This window comes from Ranitomeya imitator, chromosome 1, assembly GCF_032444005.1.
Source record: "Ranitomeya imitator isolate aRanImi1 chromosome 1, aRanImi1.pri, whole genome shotgun sequence".
Taxonomy (NCBI): domain Eukaryota; kingdom Metazoa; phylum Chordata; class Amphibia; order Anura; family Dendrobatidae; genus Ranitomeya; species Ranitomeya imitator.
The window spans coordinates 643,431,412-643,453,655 of NC_091282.1; the positions used below are offsets into that span (position 1 = coordinate 643,431,412).

General features: G+C 47.2%; 1 long non-coding RNA gene across 4 annotated transcripts in view; it reads left to right on the forward strand.

Moving 5' to 3' along the window:
* The first annotated feature begins 379 nt into the window (after positions 1 to 379).
* Positions 380 to 22,244, forward strand: part of LOC138638475 (uncharacterized) — a 57,528-nt gene continuing 35,663 nt past the window's right edge. Inside the window, exons 1-3 of one of the 4 annotated variants that reach the window (XR_011312509.1) lie at positions 380 to 565; positions 672 to 709; positions 818 to 879. This is a non-coding gene — a long non-coding RNA (uncharacterized lncRNA). The remainder of the gene's footprint in view (positions 566 to 671; positions 710 to 817; positions 880 to 22,244) is intronic. The other 3 variants (XR_011312504.1, XR_011312505.1, XR_011312508.1) reach the window with 3 other exon arrangements.

Consider the following 22,244-nt stretch of genomic DNA (forward strand, 5'->3'; position numbering starts at 1 on the left):
GTGAAACGTCCCTGCAGGCCTGGTGAAATTACAGTTAACCCTTTCACCCGGCCTGCAGGAGCGTAATCCGACCATGATGCATATGCTGCGTCACAGGTCGGATTGGCACAGGTTTTCATGACGCATACGGTGCGTCAAAGGTCGGGAAGGGGTTAAGTTGAAAATCGCTAACATATGTGTCTGTTTCTCTAGGGCCATCTTTATTGAGACCTCAGAATTATCCTCTTGTCTCTCATCACAGCGGATGCTATAGGAACGATCACCACTGCCACATATCTCTTAGCGCTGCAAAGCACACAATGCGTATCGCCAGGGATCTCCTTCCTTTTCTATTGAATTCACCTCCATGCTATGCACAACTCCATAAGACCCGCCTCCCATTACTAGCACCTCCGGATTGGACTATGCAAACTTGTCAATCACGGCAGCCAGACGACGCACTTCTGGTGCGTCACTTCCGGGTTTCCCTCGGCGCTCACATAAAGGGCGCTTTACCAGCGTCTATTCACCCGGGCACTCACACTGACAAGAGGTGGACACCGCGTCAAGCTCCGGATCCATTAAGGTAAACTCTTCTGGCCACCCACTTACAATATGGGACTACATGGAGCAGGGTCGTAAGACTCTGAGTTGACCACCGGCCCTCACAAGTATTACCGCTTTTTCCACAGCTCCCAGCCCACATAGGACTAGGGCAGTTATATTCCAGGTAATTTACATTAAGTTGGGGCACGTGGATCAGCATCTCTTATCTAAAACCCATGGACACGTAATATATATTTTGTGTAATACCGGCGGGCACTCTTTGTATCCATAGTTATTCCTACCGGACCTACCGAATTCCGCTCATCAAGTGATACACAATCACCCTTAAGTACGGTATGCCAGCGCATTCTCTTTCCTTTCTTTTTCACCTGAATTTATTTATAGTGTGGTATAGGTTTATTATGTGGCAATCCCGCTGTAGTCTATCATCCGAATCAAGATATGACCTATCCCACCTTTGTATATACTTCTGTTTCGTTCCTTTTGTTTAAGTGATACACTTTTGCTTATGTTGCTGTTTATTTTGTTTATTTATTTATTTCATTTTGTACATATTGTGTCAACTGATGAACGTCGCATGAGACCGAAACGTTTTCTGTACTACGCAATAAATTTCAAGTTGCATTGAAGTTGAGTGCCGGGTTTTTGATATTTATTATGGATCGCCCCCAGACACAGGGCCACGCGTTCTCGGTACCGGGCCTCTCTGATTCGGTTCTGAGGCTGTCACGGTGGCTAGACCCGGTCCGCGACCCTGCTAAGGGGCGTCCAATAAAGGTGATGCAGTCTGTCAGGGGTTCGTGACGCCACCTGTGGTGTTCGGTCAGGGTGACCGACGCTGCTGTGGGGTCCGCTGGGGTGATGGAATGGCAGCTGGATGGTATACCTTCCCACAGGTGAAGTATGTCCCCAGGGCTTCCCAGTAAGGTGGATGGTGATGGTGTGAGGTGCAGTCAATAACGAGGACACAGGGTTGCAGTCTCTTTACCTCTTTACTGAAGACTTCAGGATCCTCAATCCAGAGCACGTTTAACAGGGCTATCAGAGACCGGCCGGTCCGATGGGCACTTCCAGAGTTTCCCTCGCAGATGGAAATCGTTGCCCACCACTAGCGCCTGTGTGTTGTAGTCCTACCCTGCTGAGCATTCGGAATAGTCCTCACAACTGCTGTTCTCGTTCGTTCTCTACAGCTCTCTCTCTCTTTAGTTCCAGATGTTACTAGTTTCTCGTCCCCCAGATATGTTATGGCTAGGACGCACCCGTATGATGGGAAGGCCTGGAGGTCTTCTGGGACCCTAGAGATGCCCCTCTCCCACTGTTGCCCCCTATGTCTTCGTAGGAAATTTAAGGTAGACAGCCAACCTATAATTAACTGTCCTGCGGAGTTCGAAGTAAGGCCTAGAGTCAGTTACTCCCGCAGTGTTCCGGCCACCGGCTACGCGCCTCAGTAGGATGTTGCCTCGGTCTCACGGTACGACTCCTACTGGTACTCCTTTTTGCTTGATCTCGTTTACACTGTTCCACAATATCCTACCCTTCGTGTCTCTTTCTTAGGATACCGCCGCAAGGAAGTGCAGGCGTGGCTCCGTTACATTCTGTTCTGTTCGCTAGGCACCTGCCAGGTTCCCACGCCTGACAGGGACCCCCCTGTGTCTTCTCCCTGCAACACCCCCTGCCACGGGATGTTGCCTGAGTCCAACCCAGTCAGTCTGACTAACTTCCTCCCCAACCCCTAGTTTTACCAGTGTGAGGAGTGGCCCAATAAATAAAGCCTTTTTCTCCCCCTAGTGGCCGGAATGTGAAGTGTAATGTGTTCTGGTGATACCTGGTCAGGAGAACTCCTTTAGTGCCATCAGACGTACCATCACTCCCCTTAGTGGCAGAGCGTTATACTGCAACGACCAGGTCTCTGGGGCGCTGCAATTATACCACACAAAACTCAACACACACAACTTGACACATGAAACTCGCCCTAAAACACACACAAGTCTGGTATTATCCTTCAAAAATAAAAATCTGATTAATAAGCAGACAAACTACAAGAGCAACAACTGTACCATATAGGAAATACGGCAGCTGTCAGTCACATGACCTGTCTATTATGTGTATGTGTGAGCTAATATATACTGCCAGGGGGGAGGGCTTCCTGTTGGCTGGGGATTTATCAGGCTGCCAGTTTAGCTTACAAATACTGAGGTAAAAATACTGAGCAAATAACGTGTGAACGAGGTCTAATACAGGAGGAGATGAAACACAGATATATCATATATACAGGAGGAGATGACACACAGGTATATAATATATACAGGAGGAGATGACACACAGGTACAGTATATACTATATACAGGGGAGATGACACACACATATCTATAATATAACGCTGGGAGCGTCACTCTGTCCGAAGCCTTTATAGACTGCGCAGGCGCAAGCGCCGGCGCAGTCTGGGCCTCACAGAGTGACGCTCCCGGGAGATCGCGGTGTGCGTTCACACTGAACGCACACCGCGATCTCCAACAGAGAAGCAGGGACCGCCAGGAGGGTGAGTATCGGCCATATTCACCTGGCCCCGTTCCACCGCTGAGCGCCGCCATCTTCCCGGTCTTCGGCCTGTGACCTTCAGTTCAGAGGGCGCGATGACGCGCTTAATGCGCGCAGGCGCCGCCCTCTGACTGAACAGTCACAGCCAGGAGACCGGGAAGATGGCGGCGCCCAGCGCTGGAATGCAGGACAGGTGAATATAGTAAGTGCTGGGGGGCCTGAGCTGGCGGCGATACCGGCACCTGACACCCACAGCGCGCCGGTGTCCCCGCCTGCTCAGGCCCCCCAGCACTCGGCGCCGAGCGGGTCAGAGGCAGTATGGGGACGCAGGATGGAGCAGCACATAAGGATGGGGACGCAGGATGGAGCAGCACATAAGGATGGGGACGCAGGATGGGAGCAGCACATAACAGGATGGGGACGCAGGATGGAGCAGCACATAAGGATGGGGACGCAGGATGGAGCAGCACATAAGGATGGGGACGCAGGATGGAGCAGCACATAAGGATGGGGACGCAGGATGGAGCAGCACATAAGGATGGGGACGCAGGATGGAGCAGCACATAAGGATGGGGACGCAGGATGGAGCAGCACATAAGGATGGGGACGCAGGATGGAGCAGCACATAAGGATGGGGACGCAGGATGGAGCAGCACATAAGGATGGGGACGCAGGATGGAGCAGCACATAAGGATGGGGACGCAGGATGGAGCAGCACATAAGGATGGGGACGCAGGATGGAGCAGCACATAAGGATGGGGACGCAGGATGGAGCAGCACATAAGGATGGGGACGCAGGATGGAGCAGCACATAAGGATGGGGACGCAGGATGGAGCAGCACATAAGGATGGGGACGCAGGATGGAGCAGCACATAAGGATGGGGACGCAGGATGGAGCAGCACATAAGGATGGGGACGCAGGATGGGAGCAGCACATAACAGGATGGGGACGCAGGATGGAGCAGCACATGACAGGATGGGGACGCAGGATGGAGCAGCACATGACAGGATGGGGACGCAGGATGGAGCAGCACATAAGGATGGGGACGCAGGATGGAGCAGCACATAAGGATGGGGACGCAGGATGGGAGCAGCACATAACAGGATGGGGACGCAGGATGGAGCAGCACATGACAGGATGGGGACGCAGGATGGAGCAGGGTATCACAGGATGGGAGCAGCGCATCACAGGATGGGGACGCAGGATGGGAGCAGCGCATGACAGGATGGGAGCAGCGCATGACAGGATGGGGACGCAGGATGGAGCAGCGCATGACAGGATGGGGACGCAGGATGGGAGCAGCACATGACAGAATGGAGGCGCAGGATGGAGCAGCACATGACAGGATGGGGACGCAGGATGGGAGCAGCGCATGACAGGATGGGGACGCAGGATGGAGCAGCGCATGACAGGATGGGGACGCAGGATGGGAGCAGCACATGACAGAATGGAGGCGCAGGATGGAGCAGCGCATGACAGGATGGGGACGCAGGATGGAGCAGCACATGACAGGATGGGGACGCAGGATGGAGCAGCACATGACAGGATGGGGACGCAGGATGGAGCAGCACATGACAGGATGGGGACGCAGGATGGGAGCAGCGCATCACAGGATTGGGAGCAGCGCATCACAGGATGGGGACGCAGGATGGGAGCAGCGCATGACAGGATGGGGACGCAGGATGGGAGCAGCGCATGACAGGATGGGGACGCAGGATGGAGCAGCACATGACAGGATGGGGACGCAGGATGGAGCAGCGCATGACAGGATGGGGACGCAGGATGGAGCAGCACATGACAGGATGGGGACGCAGGATGGAGCAGCGCATGACAGGATGGGGACGCAGGATGGAGCAGCACATGACAGGATGGGGACGCAGGATGGAGCAGCACATACCAGGATGGAGACCATATACCAATATAAATGCTCGCCACCCGGGCGTAGAACGGGTTCAATAGCTAGTATACTATATACAGGGGAGATGACACAGGTATATACTATATCCAGGAGGAGATGACATACAGGTATATACTATATACAGGGGAGATGACACACAGGTATATACTATATACAGGAGGAGATGACACACTGGTATATACTATATAAAGGGGAGATGACACACAGGTATATGCTATATACAGGAGGAGATGACTTACAGGTATATACTATATACAGGAGGAGATGACACACGTATATACTATATACAGGAGGAGATGACATACAGGTATATACTATATAAAAGAGATGACACATAGGTATATAGAGGAGGAGATGACATACAGCAGGTATATACTATATACAGTGGAGATGACATACAGGTATATACTATATACAGGAGATGACATACAGGTATATACTATATATAGGAGGAGATGACATACAGGTATATAGTATATACAGAAGAGATGACATACAGGTAGATACTATATACAGGAGGAGATGACACATAGGTATATATAATATACAGGAGGAGATGACATATAGCAGGTATATACTATTTTCAGGGGAGATGACATACAGGTATATACTATATACAGGAGATGACATACAGGTATATACTATATATAAGGGAGATGACAAACATGTATATACTGAGGGGAAAATGAGAGGTGTGAGGTGAAAATGAAAAGTTGTGAGTGCAAAATGAGAGGAGTGAGGGAAAATAGTGGAGTGATCGGAAAATGACAGATGTGAGGTCGAAATGACAAGTGTTAGGGGGGAATGAGAGGAGTGAGGGGGAAAATAAGAGGAGTGAGGGGGGAAAATGAGAGGTGTAAGGGAGAAAATGAGAAGAGTGATGGGAAAATAAGACAAGTGAGGTGCTATAACTAACTACAGATATTTACTATGCCCAGGCAACGCCGGGCTCTTCAGCTAGTATATTTATATGTACGTAGCTTTGTCGCCATAAAAGGAGGGGGCTCAGACACATTTCTTGCACAGGGGTCCCAAGCTGTCAGTGTCCACCCCTGGGCTGTGCTGTGCCATGTGCCTTTAATTAAATGTGCACACCACCGTCACTCTGTACCTGGCTCCTCCTAACTCCTCCTTTTTAGTCCTGCATTGCTCCTGGCTGAACTGTCTGGCTGGATTTGGACAAGGACACCACGCCTCCTGGCTGACGTAGCTTTCCAGCCAGAGAGATCAGTGTATGCTGGGACCGGCCGGAAGTAGATGCACATGTGAGGGAGGCTACCTGATGTTGGAGACAGAGCGTGAGAAGCTGAGGCTGTGTGGAGGCTCAAGACAGTGAGCTGGGCCAGGCAGTGAATTTTTTTTTTTGGGGGGAGGGGGGTCCCTTTCAGACTTTTCCTATAGGGCCCCATGATTTCTATGTACGCCCCTGTATAGGGACATGGTAATATGCGTCGCTGAGATCTAGAACCATCATGCAGCAGTTGGGAAACAATATTTTGATGGCTGACTTTATTGATTCCATCTTGAATTTTTGTGTTTTTACATACCAGTTCAATTTTCTCAAGTTTATAATTGTCCGATTTGTTTACCAGGAACAATGGGGAGTAGAATCCTTCCCTCTTTCTCGAGGAGGGACACCATGGAGTACAGCTTTGCTTCACTAGGTCCAAAACCTTGCACTCCAGGGCCTCCTGTTCCTCCGGAGAGAATCGTAGGGGAGTCATGACAAAGTTCTCGGGAAGGAGTGAATGGAAGTCTATCCTCAGGCCTGACCTGACTATATTTAATATCCAGGGACTGACTGAAATTTTCTCCCAGACCGGAAGGAAACGGAATAGTCTGGGAAAGAACGTCACTTTGAGGGGTTCCTTTCACGAGAGGAGCTTCCAAAGAGAAATCCGTAGTTGTTCTTCCTCCCTTCATCCCATCTACTCTCCTCTGTTCTTTTGAGGTCCTCCTACAGAAAAATGTTCTACTTCAAAAGGACTGTTTGAAAGTGGAAGTGGCCAGGTTAGGGAACCCCTTTTTCTTATCCCTTGCCTTCTCAAGGATGTCATCCACCATTTCTCCAAATAAAAACTCTCCTTCACAGGAGATCGAGCATAATTTTAATTTGGTTTGCAGGTCTCCCGGCCAGCATTTGTGCCAAAGTGCCCTGCGGGCTTCATTTGAGAAAGTTGCAGGCATAGATGCTAGTCTAACCGAGTTGGCTGAATAATCTGCCAAAAAAGCTGCTGCCCCCGTATTAAGAAAATAGACTCTAGTCTTTCATTCCTGGGCATCCCATCCCTGTGCTGTTTCTCTAGTTGATCCACCCAGATCATAAGGGAATTTAGAGGTGTAGGTTGCTGCTATAGTGGGCCTAAGATTACCCCCCGATGTTTCCCATGCTCCTTTAAGGAAGGAATCTGCCTTCTTATCTAACGGGTCTTTTAAAGGTTCCCATGTCCTCAAAGGGGAGGGCAAATTGCTGAGAGGCCTTTGCTACCACAACATTTAGTTTCGGGGCTTTATCCCAGGATGTTGACGCTGAATCCTCAAAGGGGTATTTCCTTTTTAGGTATGGTATGGAATAATTTTTCCTATCTGGTTTCTCCCACTCTTTTTTGATCAGGGCTTGTATGTTTTCACTCAGGGGAAATAACCTCTGATTCCTCTGGGCCAATTCCCCAAACATTATGTTCTGTACCGTCTTTTCAGCGCGAGGGTCTATTACCCCCATAGTGGATCTCACCATCTTAACAAGGCTTTCTACCTCCTCTAAAGGGAAACAGTGGCGCCCCCTACTTCATTGTCTGAGGATGAGGAAGAGTCTGATAAATCCAAGTTTTTCTCCTCTGAGCTAGAGGACGTAGAGTGGGGGTGTTTGCTGGCTTTCTCATCCCTGACTTTATCTCCCTACATGAGGGATCTAAAGGTACTTTTGACTTCAGATTTAAACACCGATCTTAACTAGGCGGCAAAGTCTGGGGTCCCTTCACACAACACTTGCTCTATGCAGGAATGACAGAGTCTCTCATCCCAGGTGACTGGTAACTCTTTGTTACACATGGGGCAACTTCTGTGTTTGTTTTTTCCCAGTCTTTTCCTTCCCTGAATAATGAAACAGAAAAAAGGGGGAACCCAATTAGGTTGTTGTTTCTGCTGCCTCTGGCGCTGCTGCTGTGGTGGCTGTGGATCGCTGTCCTCCATCTTGCCGGAGATCGCTTGTTGCAGGGAGCATCTCACCATGATTTTTCCCCTTTTGAAATAGCCGCCCGGTGTCCTCAACCTTACTTCCGGTTTCCCCCGGAAGTTCCTACTCGTCACACGACCTCCCCGGCCACGTCATCAGGAGGACACTCGGAAGCCCTGCACCCGAATATGGTGAGGCAGCTGCGCTACCCACGCTCACCCTGCAAAACCCATCGGTTCCAGAGGTGACAGCTTCAGGACACCGCACCAGCCGTGCCAGGGGCCTCCCCACTGCCTGAACCGGAATGGCTGGGCCTGGACCATCTTCATCCTGATCTTCAATCTTCAGGTTCGCTAATGCGTACGCCAACTGATGCGAGAGAAGTTGGTTTGAGTTGAAGATCATGGGTCCTTCAGCAAGACAATGACCCAAAGCACACATCCAAAAGTATACAAGAATGTTGAAGAAGAATAAAAATGAACTGTTTTAAAATGATCAGCAATGAGTCCTGACCTCAATACCATTGAAAATCGTTGGGTGAGATGAAACCTGCAATTGGGAAAAGAACCCTACAAACATTCAACAGCTTGAAAAAAGAGCAAAGGAAGAGTAAAAGAAAATACCAGCTGATAAGTAAGTGCAAGAAGCTTGTAGATGGCTGCAAGAAATGTTCGGAGGCTGTCATCAATGCCAAAGGGTGTGCAGCCAAGTATTAATTAGGGGTGCCTTTATTGCTGCACATGCTATTCATTTTGTTTCTTCTTTGAAATTGCAACATGTAAGTTGAAAATAATGTTTAATTGTTGTATTACTTTGGACGAGAAATTAAAAAAATCCTGAGGATATAACTTTGGTACATTTCCATTTATTTCTGAAGATATTCTGCAGTCTATGAAAAAAATAAAGGACTGCCAATAATGGTGAGCAGCACTGCATGAACACAAGGGATATAATCTTGTATAAAAATTGGCGGTGTTCATTTTGCCACCGCTGTTTTTAAGCCCTAGGACCTACTTACCCTCTCAAGTCAAAAGAACTCACCCAAGCCAGGATAGCTAGACATACTAGAGACAGGGGAAGAAAAGCACACACCTCAAAAAGTATGGAACCCTTTTGATGCCCTACCTATTTAAAGTTCTCGCCGCCACTGAGTAATTTTGAGAATATAATTATGCTATGTATTTGTTATTTCAGCAATTGCTCAAATGGAAGGTGCTCCTTTTTTATATTATTTAAAAAATGAAAGAATGTTACAAAGCATGCTGTTTCAGCAAATGTTGTACTAGATAGGTTTTATGGTGGCATTTTGTATAATTTTTCATTGAAGCCACTGGGTGCTGCCATTTTACTTTACAGGTCTGTAAAGGTGGCAAATACGGCAGCACCTGGGCATAGGAGACAGAGCTTGGACGCCAACGCTATCTCCAGGGCCGGCGTCAGCACCCGGCGCACCTGGGCAAATGCCGGGGCCCTGGGAAGAGAGGGGGGCCCACTCACACTGTCATAGATACAGCTGGGGGAGCAGAGCAGGAGAACATGCTCTCTCCGCCCACAAAGTCACTGCTGGCTGCGTTCTCTTAACCCCTATGTGCCAGCTCTGACACAAGCATCTTCTCACTCAGTCAGTGCAGCCAGGCAGGCACACATAGGGGTTAAGAGAAGGCAGCCAGTGTGACATTGTTTGTGGGTGGAGAGAGCACTTTCTCCTGCTCTGATCTCTGCCCCTGGCTGGCTGCAGTGCTGCTGAACACTTATGAGGCAGATTCCGGAGGAGCTCCTATCAGTGCCTGAGTGAGTGCTATGGTATCCAGCAGTGGTTGCAGTTGGTCTTATGGCTCAGTCTGCTGCTGTCTGTCTCTGCTGCCTAAAAATGTGGGTGATGTCTGGAGGAGCAGCTGGTGGGGTGCAGCCTGCAACCTGCAGCCACCCAGCTCTCCCAGAACCCCAGAATACATGCATGACACACCAAACCTGCACCAGTGGGGTAGGAAGAAGCTTAACCCCTTCCCATCTGTATGAAGGTTATTGCTAAACCTTAAAGATGTACAGTACCGCTCCTCCTGTATATGTACACTGCACAGCACCTTTCCTCCTGTATATGTACACTGCACAGCACCTCTCCTGTATATATACACTGCACCTTTCCTCCTGTCCTATATATACATTGCCCAGCACCTTTCCTCCTGTATGTATACACTGCACAGCACCTCTCCTGTATATATACACTGCACAGTACAACTCCTCCTGTCCTGTATATATACACTGCAGAATTTACAATAGCTGTCACTCATGTAAGAAGTGAAATCTGGCTTTGTACTATACATTTCTCTGCCGTATCTGCGCATCATAAATCGGGGTATGTGTTAAAGGGGGGGGGCCCACTGAGACTCTTTCGCCCGGGGCCCTCGAAAACCTGGAGCCGGCCCTGGCTATCTCCAACATTTTTGCCTCATCAGCTGAGAACTGGGCATGTCTCTGTGGGTAAAAGAAAAAAAGAAACTACTTGAAGAAATTCTCACTCCAATAATATATTGAAATCCATTAAATCTTTTATTTAAACACCAACAAGAACTCGTAGCTTCGTCACTCGTCACTCCCTGACAAAGCTACGAGTGAAACCTACGTTGGAGTGTGAGGTGGCAAGATCTGTATACATGAGCACTGGCAGAGAAAATGGCAGAGAATTAGCCCACACCTTGCTCCCAGACACAGACAACCTCCTCCTAGCAGACATTGTGCAGGCATTTGACGGAAACGGAACGGAAAGTAAAGCTGTTTTATTACCTAATTGGGGAAAATGGCAGAGAATTAGCCCACACCTTGCTCCCAGACACAGACAACCTCCTCCTAGCAGACATTGTGCAGGCATTTGATAAACACTGTGACCCAAAGAAGAATGAGACAGTGGAAAGATATAAGTTTTTCACAAGACATCAGGAGGATAGTATATATTGTGCCTTTTTTTTTTTTTTTTGAGAAACAAGGGTGGAGGAGGCTTTCTGAGGAATTGTGCCACTTATTTGCAATTATTGGCAACAGAGTATTATGTGGTCTTTGGAAATAGAACTGTGAAGTAGTCTTTTAAAGACACGTTATTTATGTAAGTTAATAGATTAAAGGGCCATATGTTTATCCTCTCCCCTTTTCAGTTATTGATGAAAATTTTCTAAGTAACCAGTGCTGTGGATTTATAAAATGTTGAGACTTGTTGTACTAAAAAATCTTATATACTGACCTGCCCCTCTTGTTTTTATATATTTTTTCTTTTTTGTGTAATGTTCTTGTTGGTGTTTAAATAAAAGATTTAATGGATTTTAATATATTATTGGAGTGAGAATTTCTTCAAGTAGTTTCTTTTTTTCTTTTGGACATTTATATTGTACCTGTAGCAATATGTTATATGTTCATGTGGCCTCTAGGGGTCTCACTGCTTTTATGTGTGTTCTATATTCTTTGTTTGGAACTTGTTGGATGTTGTTGTACTCGGATTTCATGTAATAGAGGTTGAGACATGATGTGAATAAAGAGCCTGGAGATACTCACAGAGTGTGATTTATGACAGGATTCATCAAACAGAACATGGTGGCAGCCGGGCACAGAACCTGCAAATTCTTAGAGCTTATATGAGGCTGGAACTGCACAGATCACTGCAACTGTAAGTACAGATTCCTTGACAGTACAGAAAAATGGAGACTGGTCTGAAGCCCCCTCAGAGACTGGATGTCACTTCATGTAATCTGTCCCAGACTTGGAGACATTGGAAGGAAGAATTTACACTGTATGTGGATCTGACTGTGGGCCCCACTGATGACAAACGGAAAGTAAAGCTGTTTTATTACCTAATTGGGGAAAATGGCAGAGAATTAGCCCACACCTTGCTCCCAGACACAGACAACCTCCTCCTAGCAGACATTGTGCAGGCATTTGATAAACACTGTGACCCAAAGAAGAATGAGACAGTGGAAAGATATAAGTTTTTCACAAGACATCAGGAGGATGGTGAAAATGTGGATAGATATCTGACAGAGCTGAGGAGACTTGCGGAAACATGTGGCTTTGGAGAGATCAGGGACAGTCTAATCAAGGACAGAATGGTGTGTGGCATAAAGGACAGTCATCTCAAAGAAAGATTACTGAGAGAGGAAGGCATGACTTTAGAGAAATGTATGCAAATCTGCAGGGCTGCTGAGCTCACAAAGCACAGCCTGAAGATGATGGCAGGCACCAGTGAGAATGATGATGACAAGGTACATGCAGTATCTATGAAAGGAAAGACAGGACCAGACTACCCTATAAACACTGTCCACTGCAAGTATTGTGGGAAAAGACATGAGAGAGACAAAACCAAGTGTCCAGCATATGGGGAAACCTGCAGGTCATGTGGCAAGAAGAATCATTCCTCTGCTGTCTGCAGGCAAGGAAGAGGCAAACAGTACAGACAGCTCCACACTGTGACACCAGACACTGACAGTGCAGAGGACATTACATGGCTACAAATGCAGTCTACAACAGAGAAAGTCAATGTAGTCGGGCAGTCAGTAGTGAAGGATGCCAAGCAGCTTTATGCAACATTCTTGTTGGGTGAGAAGCCCATTAGATTTCAGCTGGATTGTGGAGCAAGCTGCAATGTAATTTAATTTGATCTGCTAAACAAACAGGTTTCTATTGAGCCAACTGACAAGGTACTGGTGATGTACAACAAAAGTGTTCTGAAACCAATGGGGACATGTAAGCTAAAAATACGAAACCCATGTAACAGAAAGAGTTATAGAGTTGAATTTACCGTGTTACGGGGTGGTAACCATGTACCATTACTGGGAGTAAAAGCAGTTCAGGCAATGGACTTAATAAAAGTACAGTCTCAGAACATTATGTCTGTTGAAGTTGCCCAGGATATACAAAATCCAAAACTAAATGCAGAGCACAACTTGGACATGCAGAAAATAAAAGCAGAGTATGCTGATGTATTTGAAGGTGATGGATGCTTTGAAGGTAAATATAGGCTAGAAATTGACAACACAGTGCAGCCCACCAGATTACCTACAAGAAGAGTGCCTGTAGCGTTAATGCAACCGCTGAAAGTAGAACTGCAAGATCTACAGAGAAGAGGCATGATAGCACCAATCCATAAGAGCACAGATTGGATCAGCAGTTTGGTCATAGTGCAGAAACCATCGGGCAAGTTAAGAATATGTATTGATCCTAAGCCACTCAACAAGGCGCTGAAACGAAATCATTACCCAATGCCAACATTAGATGATGTTCTACCAGATTTATCAAAGGCTAAAATATTTTCTGTATGTGATGTAAAAAATGGATTCTGGCATGTGGCCCTGACTGAAGATTCAAGTTTATTGACAACATTTTCTTCACCATTTGGACGCTTTAAATGGCTGAAAATGCCCATGGGACTAAAACCTGTTCCAGAGATATTCCAGCAGAAATTGATGCAGGCTTTGGAAGGACTTACTGGAGTGAAGACAATAGCGGATGATATCCTAGTAGTGGGAGAAGGTGAAAATATGGAATCTGCAATCAAGGATCATGATCAGAAGATGATACAATTTTTGGACAGATGCAGAGAAAAAAACATAAAGCTGAATTTGGACAAATTCAAATTGAAAATGACAGAAGTGGCCTATATTGGTCATCGACTGACTTCAACTGGGGTCAAAGTGGATCCTGAAAAGGTGAGAGCAATACAAGATTTGCCTACACCTACTATTGTTTCTGGAGTACAACAATTTTTGGGCATGGTGAATTATCTCTCAAAATTTTGCAGACATCTGTCAGACATGTGTGAGCCACTGAGACAGCTAACCCACAAAGATGTGCGCTGGGAATGGACAGAAAGCCAGGAGACGGCTTTCCGAGCAGTAAAGAATGCCATTGCAGATACAGCAACCCTAAAGTATTTCGATCCAGATCGAGAAGTGGTGGTACAATGTGATGCTTCGGAAAAAGGCCTTGGAGCCACATTAATGCAGAACAAACAGCCAATTACATTTGCAAGCAGAGCCCTTACAACAACAAAGCATGGATATGCGCAGATTGAGATGGAACTACTGGCTGTGGTATTTGGGATGGAGAAGTTTCACCAGTACACCTACGGTCGACGGGTAATAGTGCAGTCGGATCACAAACCATTGGAGAGCATTACAAAGAAACCATTACTAAATGCCCCAAAGAGACTACAGCGCATGCTGTTGCGACTTCAGAAATATGATGTTGACATCGGGTACTGTCCAGGAAGAGACTTACTGATTGCAGATACGCTAAGCAGAGCTTACCTTCCTATCACAAATGATGAGGAGGAAGACATTGAAACCATCAATATGTGTAACTACCTTGCAGTGTCAAAAGAAAAGGTCAAGCAAATCCAGACTTTTACAGAGAAGGATAAAAGTCTCCAGAGTTTAAAGACTGTCATCTTGCAGGGCTGGCCAAAATACAAGCAGCATGCTCCGAGGGAAGTCTCACCATTCTTCCACATAAGAGATGAATTGTCAGTGCAGCAAGGAATCATCTTTAAAGGAGACAGGGCTGTTATACCTGAAGTTCTCAGAAAAGGCATATTGAAGACATTGCACTCTTCTCACTTAGGCATGGAAGGATGCCTACGTCGTGCACGAGAATCAGTTTATTGGCCAGGAATGAATGACCACATAAAAAACTACATAGCACAATGTGAAATATGTGCATCCTGCAATGATAAGCAACCAAAGGAGACATTGCAACCTCATGAAATTCCACATAGGCCTTGGTCAAAAATAGGAACAGACTTGTTCACATGGAATGACAAAGAATACCTGATTACAGTGGACTATTTCTCTAACTCAAGGCCCATTTTGCCAGGTATGGCATTCCAGATATTGTTTTCTCTGACAATGCGGCACAGTTTACGTCGGAAGAATTCAAAACTTTCAGTAAGAAATGGGAATTTGAACACCAGACGTCTTCTCCAAGATATCCTCAGAGTAATGGGAAAGCAGAGTCAGCAGTAAAAACGGCCAAAAGACTCATGCAGAAAGCAAACCAGGCGGGTGCTGATGTATATCTGTCTATACTGGATCATAGAAACACACCCAGCCAAGGCCTAGACAGCAGTCCGACACAGAGGCTCATGAGTAGGCGTACAAAGACACTAGTACCAACTGCGTGTCATCTGTTAGAGCCAAAGCTGCTGGGAAACATCGAAGCTAAATTACAGAAGAATCAAGCTAGGCAAGCTTTCTATTACAATAAATCTGCAAAGGATCTGCCTGAGCTCTAGAGAAATGACAACATTCGGCTGCAGCCAAGCACCACATTTGACAAACACTGGCAAAAGGCAAAGGTTGTCCAGAAACTGGGACCTCGGTCTTACGAAATTCTAACAGACGACGGAAGAAGACTAAGGAGGAATCGAAGATATTTGAGGAAAACGCAAGAAAGAGATGATTCATGGCCTTTTGAACAGTATCCAGACACCCAAGACAACGAGGCAGCAAGTACAAGTCAGGCACCAACAGTGACAGCTGACCATCAGGGTGAGGACTCTGGCCAGAGACAGACAATATCAGAAGAACTACCAGATGTACCAGATGTAGAAAGTGACACATCTTATATTACCAGAGCTGGCAGAATTAGCAAAAAGCCGGCGCACCTCAAAGATTATATCTAACTGGACGTACTAGGTTAATTTCTAACTTTGTCATAGTATACATTAGTTTAGTATCTTTTATTGTTCCTCTAGTTAAAAGAGAAAGGATGTAGCAATATGTTATATGTTCATGTGGCCTCTAGGGGTCTCACTACTTTTATGTGTGTTCTATATTCTTTGTTTGGAACTTGTTGGATGTTGTTGTACTCGGATTTCATGTAATGGAGGTTGAGACATGATGTGAATAAAGAGCCTGGAGATACTCACAGAGTGTGATTTATGACAGGATTCATCAAACAGAACAGTACCTACTTGAAATATATTTATATTTATTTAGGGTAATGATATTCTCCTAATTTATTGGATTAAAATGTCTCTGTGGGTAGCCTGATTCACAGCTGTAGGGGTGGCCAGGTACCATTTTATTATAGCCCCGCACTATCTGCTGAGCTCCACTTACACTCTTATCACAGGACCCATTCTGCCAACAGCTTTACTGTTCACGTCCGGCATAACAGGTCCTGTGTTGTGATGAGGAGAAGCTGTGGATGCCAGAGAAGGTGAACAGAAGAGCATCAGACACCAGTGAAGAGGAGCATTGTGGAGCGGAACAGTGGCATGGACCAGAGAGGCGGCGACGACAGGCGGAGCGGTGATGACAGGAGCAGTGACAACAGCAGAGTCCGTGGCGGTGACGTGACCCTTCAGTGAAATAGGATGTAGAACCCGTCAGGGCTGCGGCGGTGAATAGAATATGATCAGGGCTGCAGCGGTGAATGAAGGAGGAAGCATGGAGAATAGGGAAGAGGCATGGAATATTATGGAGAGGCATAGATAATTATGGGGAGAGGCATGGACTATAGGGAGGAGGCATCAAATTTTATTGGGAGAGGCATGGATAATTATGGATAAAGTTATGGATAATTATGGGGAGAGGCATGGACTAAAGGGACGTGGCATCGAATATTATTGGGAGAGACATGGATAATTATGGATAAAGGCACGGAATATTATGGGGAGAGGCATGGAATATTATGGGAAGAGGCATGGAATATTATAGGGAGAGGCATGGAATATTATGGGAAGAGGCATGGAATATTATAGGGAGAGGCATGGAATATTATGGGAAGAGGCATGGAATATTATAGGGAGAGGCACAGAATATTATGGGGAGAGGCATGGAATATTATGGGAAGAGGCATGGAATATTATAGGGAGAGGCACGGAATATTATGGGGAGAGGCACGTAATATTATGGGGAGAGGCATGGAATATTATGGGGAGAGGCACAGAATATTATGGGGAGAGGCATGGAATATTATGGGGAGAGGCACAGAATACTATGGGGAGAGGCATGGTATATCGTGGAGAGAGGCATGGAATATTATGGGGAGAGGCACAGAATATTATGGGAAGAGGCATGGAATATTATAGGGAGAGGCATGGAATATTATGGGAAGAGGCATGGAATATTATGGGAAGAGGCATGGAATATTATAGGGAGAGGCGCGGAATATGGGGAGAGGCATGGAATATTATAGGGAGAGGCATGGAATATTATAGGGAGAGGCATGGAATATTATGGGAAGAGGCATGGAATATTATGGGGAGAGGCACGGAATATTATGGGGAGAGGCACGTAATATTATGGGGAGAGGCATGGAATATTATGGGGAGAGGCACAGAATATTATGGGGAGAGGCATGGAATATTATGGGGAGAGGCATGGAATATTATGGGGAGAGGCACAGAATATTATGGGGAGAGGCATGGAATATTATAGGGAGAGGCACAGAATATTATGGGTAGAGGCACAGAATATTGTGGGGAGAGGCATGGAATATTATGGGGAGGGGCATGGAATATTATAGGGAGATGCACAGAATATTGTGGGGAGAGGCATGGAATATTATAGGGAGAGGCACAGAATATTATGGGGAGAGGCACAGAATATTATGGGGAGAGGCACAGAATAGTATGGGGAGAGGCACAGAATATTATGGAGAGAGGCATGGAATATTATAGGGAGAGGCATGGAATATTATAGAGAGAGGCACAGAATATTATGGGGAGAGGCACAGAATAGTAAGGGGAGAGGCACAGAATATTATGGAAAGAGGCACGGAATATTATAGGGAGAGGCATGGAATATTATAGAGAGAGGCACAGAATATTATGGGGAGAGGCACGGAATATTGTGGGGAGAGGCACGGAATATTATAGGGAGAGGCACAGAATATTATGGGAGAGCCACGGAATATTGTGGGGAGAGGCATGGAATATTATGGGGAGAGGTACAGAATTTTATGGGGAGAGGCACAGAATATTATGGGGAGAGGCACGGAACATTATAGTGAGAGGCATGGAATATTAGAGGGAGAGGCACGGGATATTTTGGAGCAGCATTTATAAACTTCTACCAGAAGTGTGGATTTTCGGTCCTGACAGGGGGAGGGGCGCATGATGTTTCTCTCTACAAGTTATATGATTCCAGATGATGACAAAGTAAATGTCAGATTATAAAACTCCCAAACATCTTCCTGATATCATCCCTGCAGTCATGGCCGCTTACGCTGCATGTGGAGTCTGCAATGCGTTACAGGGGCATTGTCTACAGAGAACATCTGTTCCCTATAGAGCCCTGCAGTAATCACTCCCATCATCAGCTGATGGTTCACTGGAGCCTCCTGGTGTGTGTACAGCAATATGACCAAGGGGATAGGATTAGGATTAGATACACGGCTCAGCAGACAGTATCACTCGGGATAGGATTAGATACACAGCTCAGCGGACAGTATCACACAGGATAGGATTAGATACACGGCTCAGCAGACAGTATCAAATAGGATAGGATTAGATACACGACTCAGCAGACTGTATCACACAGGATAGTATTAGATACATAGCTGAGCAGACGGTATCACACAGGACAGGATTAGATACACAGCTCAGCAGCAGTATCACACAGGCTAGGATTAGATACTCGGCTCAGCAGACAGTATCAGACAGGATAGGGTTAGATACACGGTTCAGCAGACAATATCACACAGGAGAGGATTAGATACACAGCTCAGCAGACAGTATCACCCAGGATAGGATTAGATACACAGCTCAGCAGACAGTATCACACAGGATAGGATTAGATACACGGCTCAGCAGACAGTATCACACAGGATAGTATTAGATACATAGCTGAGCAGACGGTATCACACAGGACAGGATTAGATACACAGCTCAGCAGCAGTATCACACAGGATAGGGTTAGATACAAGGCTCAACAGACAGTATCACACAGATTAGGATTAGATACACGGCCCAACAGGCAGTATTGTAACACCCCAGGTAACCGGTTGTTACAGTGGTATTGCCTTCCTCACACGGAGGGTGATGCCATGCTTGGAAGCGAGGAAGGATCCCATTAACAGGTAACCAGTACATGCAACACTGTTCTGACTCCAGGCCAGAAGGGGGAGCTCAAGACCTGGATTCAGGGCAGCATCCCTATATATTCTGGCTGGAGGAGGAGTTAGGAGTCAGTCTGTCAGAGGGACAGAGGAGAGAGGAAGCAGAGAAAGTCTGAGAGAGGAAAGCTGGGGCCGTGCAGACAAGTGGTGCTGCAGCTCCTGGAAGGAAGAAAGAGAAACAGCAGTCTGTAGGAGACTGTTAGGGGAGAAGCACAGGAGAAGTAAAGAGCTTGAGGGGAGCTGCGACTGAGGTCCCTCCACGCTGAAGCACAAGAAACCGGTAGCCGGAAGACCGAGGTTGTAGGGGTAACTGTATGCCCCACAGCAGAAACCGGCGGGCAGGAGATTGTAGGTCACCTGCCCACCATTAACACCCGAAGGCACAGCAACACATAGAGCCCGGAGTCATACTTAGAGACACCTGTAAAAAGGCTCGAGTTGCCTGCCATGAGGGTAGTGTCCTACTAAAAGGGACAGAGAGAAAGTGAGGACCTTGTGTGAGGCCTGAGGCAGCAAGGGACTACAACACAGCGCAGAGAGAAAGGCTTCCACCCCCACCTGGCTAGGGGGATTTCTTTCTGAATCGCTTTCAAGCTGGCCGGACCTCACCATCAAATGGGATCCGTACTCTGGTCTGTGGCTGCCTTACACCAGTAAAAGGTAAAGAGACTGCAACTTTGTGTCTTCTAATTCTTTCTGTAATTCTCACCGTATCCCCGCTCTGTATCCTCGCACCATATCCCTGCTCCATATCCCTGCACCGTATCCCCGCTCTGTATCCCTGCTCTGTATGCTCATACCGTGTCCCTACTCCGTGTCCTCACACCGTATCCCCTTTCTGTATCCCCGCACCATATCCCAGCTCTATATGCTTACACCGTATCCCTGCTCTGTATGCTCGCGCCGTATCCCCGCTCTGTATGCTCGCACCGTGTCCCTACTTCGTGTCCTCACACCGTATCCCCTTTCTGTATGCTTACACCGTATCCCGCTCTGTATGCTCGCACCGTATCCCGCTCTGTATGCTCACACTGTATCCCCGCTCTGTATGCTCACACTGTATCCCCTTTCTGTATCCCCGCACCATATCCCTGCTCTGTATGCTTGCACCGTATCCCCGCTCTGTATGCTCGCGCCGTATCCTGCTCTGTATGCTCGTGCCGTATCCCCGCTCTGTATGATCGCACCATATCCCTGCTCTGTGTCCTCACACCGTATCCCGTTTCTGTATCCCCACACCGTATCCCCACTCTGTATGATCCCATCATATCTCTGCTCCGTGTCCTCACACTGTATCCCCTTTTGTATGCTCGCACCGTATCCCCGCTCTGTATGCTCGCACCATATCCCTCTCTGTATGCTCACACCATTTCCCGCTCTGTATGCTCGCACCGTATCCCCGCTCTGTATGCTCGCACCGTATCCCGCTCTGTATGCTCGCACCGTATCCCCGCTCTGTATGCTCGCACCGTATCCCACTCTGTATGCTCACACTGTATCCCCGCTCTGTATGATCACACCATATCCCTGCTCCGTGTCCTCACACCATATCCCTTTTCTATATCCCCACACCGTATCCCCGCTCTATATGATCCCATTGTATCCCCGCTCTGTATGATCGCACCGTATCTGTGCTGTGTGTCCTCACACCTTATCCCCTTTCTGTATCCCCACACCGTATCCCCGCTCTATATGATCCCATTGTATCCCCGCTCTGTATGATCGCACCATATCCCTGCTCCGTGTCCTCACACTGTATCCCCTTTTGTATCCCCGCACCGTATGCCCCCTCTGCATGCTCGCACCATATCCTCGCTCTGTATGTTAGCACCGTATCCCCGCTCTGTATGATCGCACCGTATCTGTGCTGTGTGTCCTCACACCTTATCCCCTTTCTGTATCCCCACACCGTATCCCCGCTCTGTATGTTCGCACCGTATCCCTGCTCCGTATCCTCGTGTTGTATCCCCGCTCTGTATCCTCACACCATATCCTCGCGCCATATCCCCACTCTGAATCCTTGTGCTGTATTATTCCACCATAGTCCGGTGATGGAAGACAAAGACGAGCTGGGGAAAAGCTGGAACTCGTAGCAACCAATCAGAGCGCAACTCCCATTTATCTACGGCAGGTGGGAAGCTGAAAGCAGAGCTCTGATTGGTTCCTCTTCACTTTCACGTTCATTTTGAATTAGGGAAATAATGAAATATCTGGTTTATTGGACAGTTGTAGGAAAGTCTTCAGAAATGTTGCACCAGGAGCATCAGGGGGATGGTCCTGGTACAACATTTCTGAAGATTTTTCTACAACTGTAGACAGTAGAAAGGCCGCCACTGTCCTGCCCTGTCCTCCTGATCGTCTCCTGCTGGCTCGGACCGTCAGTCTACATATCGCATGCATTTCCTTCCGGGAGTCGGGGTTAAACCATGTTAAACTCTTGAATCTATAAGTAAAGGATGACATTGTGTCGCAAGCAGTTCCCCAAGGAACGGCGCTTCTTCTGGAGAGCACAATCACAGCCATGGAAGCCTGTTAGATGTTCAACTTTCAGCCTCAGTCGATGATCAAGGGAGACGGGGTGCCCTTTAAAATGTGGGACGCGGTTGAATCCGGCAGAGATAAAAGACGTATTTTCTCTGCACCGCAGATCTTTGATGTGGAGGGAAAAAAATCATATTATTCCTGGTTTATATCATAATACAACGGAGTGAGAAGAACTTTAATGTGAAGTGGGTTAAGTTGGGGGGGATCGGGGTGTAAAATCATGGATGAAAGCAAGCGGAGGAATTAAACAGGGGGCTCACCGGTAATTGGGGCCGAGCGTATCGTCCTCATTTCCATCTGGGAAGTTTACGTCTCTCCCCGGTATTTCTGCAGATGAAATAATAGGGGGCATTCATTAGGATGGCACTGAGGGGAAGTAACCGTTTTGATGATCTCGTTATCGCCACAGGTCCAA